The following is a 1,732-nucleotide window of genomic DNA, read 5'->3' as shown; positions in this document are numbered from 1 at the left end:
CGCTGTGTCACCCACAGGCCAGGGCAGTCAGAAGGAGCGATGGATGGCTGTGCAGGGAGAGGAGGGATGCAGGTAACCGCACGCCGAGCCGGGGTGGAGGAGGCAGAGTCCTTGCGAAGCCCAAGACGGGCAGAAGCAGCGTCTGGGGAGATAAGGACCAAGCACACCAGAGACACCCTGTGCCACAGTGGGCAGGAGGTGCTTCCCCTACCAACAGGGGCAGCAAGGAGGACCCCAGCACCCATCTAGGGTGGGAGAGCGGATTGGGACAGGTGCGTTGGGGATCTGTACCCCCTCCTGCTTCCAGCCCCAGCATATTGCAAATATCTCCCCTGAGCCAGCCATTGGCAGCTTATAAATAATGCAGCCCCTCGCCGTGCAATAAGGGCTTGTCAGTCGCTATTCTGGTCTCATAAATTAAAGATGAAAAGGTACAAGGCTCTTGCCAGAAAAATGAAGACAAATTTTTAATAGCTTGCCAAGACACAGGGAGATGGAGCGCTCGGGAAAAATGAATTACGTTTTTATTATGTGTTTTATTGTGGTGTAATTGAACGGGATTAGCTGAGAATACAATATATTTCCAGGGCAGTGCAAAGAAAACAAAAATAATGATGACACCTTCCCTCCCCCGCACCACCAGCCTACTCAGGGACACCCTCGTGCATGTGCCAGCTGGGAGCTGGCCCTGAGCTGCTGGTGGCCACGAGTCAGAGATGGGGATGGGAGGGCTTACCCCAAGAGCCCCCAAAGCTGTGGGGCTGGGGTGCAGGGCAGAATGGCATGGCAGCACTCGGCCATACAGAGCCACTGGGTGTCTTTCACCTGTCCCCATGTCCCCAGTTGCTTTCATCCCATCCCTAAGATTCCCTTTGGTGTGTCCCCTACCTGCAGAAGCTGACACTGCTAGGCTGAGACCTGACAAACTCAGCTCTGGTGGGGAGCAGGCCTAAGCCCTGCAAACCAGTCACTTTGCTGGGCAAGGGGGCACCCATGGGTCCCCTAGTTGGGGTGGAGAAAAAGATCACACACACACACACCCCAGCCAGTGAGTTCTGGGGGGCTGACAGGCCCAAAAGCAACACTGCTGCCTCTGTGAGGGAGTCCAGGATGCAGCAGTGGATGCCGGGGAGCGAGGATGCTCAGTCCCTTCCCAAGCTGGCTCATCCCAAAGGTCACAGGCCAGCCCCTGAAAAACAGCGGCTGGGTGTCCCCAGGGGTGCTGGGGGGCGCTGGGCCGGGGACATCGATTGGTTCCTGGCATTTTTAATGAGCTGCCCGACCGCAAGCTTTAACCTTGCACATAATGAGGGCGGGCGGCAGCAATTCCTATTGCCACAGCCGGCTCCCCCAGCCTTAATGAGCTAATCAATACTTGTTCTCAGCTTAATTTCCAGCTAATTGCTCTTTAATGACGCCTGAAAATGGGCAGCCTCTTGCAGGGGGGGCTGGGCAGGCTCCCCCTCCCCAGCACCCGTCTGCGGTGGCAGGGGGTGCCGGCGTGGGTCACCTTCCCTGGCTGCGTCCCGGCCCCGCTGGCACTGCTGGAGGCTGGGGAAAAGGAGGGTGATGAGGGGGGCAGCGGGCACAGGACACCGTGCCACCGAGCTGGCAGCACCCCCTGGAGCCCTGTGCACCCAGGGCAGGCTGAGCAGAGGGTCCCCGCATCCCAGGGGAGGTCCCAAGCCCCTCGGGACACTGCGGTGAGGGTCCCCAGGGTGGGCTCAGGGGG

The sequence above is a fragment of the Eurypyga helias genome, unplaced genomic scaffold (assembly GCF_000690775.1).
Source record: "Eurypyga helias isolate BGI_N326 unplaced genomic scaffold, ASM69077v1 scaffold34193, whole genome shotgun sequence".
In the NCBI taxonomy this organism is placed as follows: Eukaryota; Metazoa; Chordata; class Aves; order Eurypygiformes; family Eurypygidae; genus Eurypyga; species Eurypyga helias.
Note: the sequence above shows the minus strand (reverse complement) of the source record.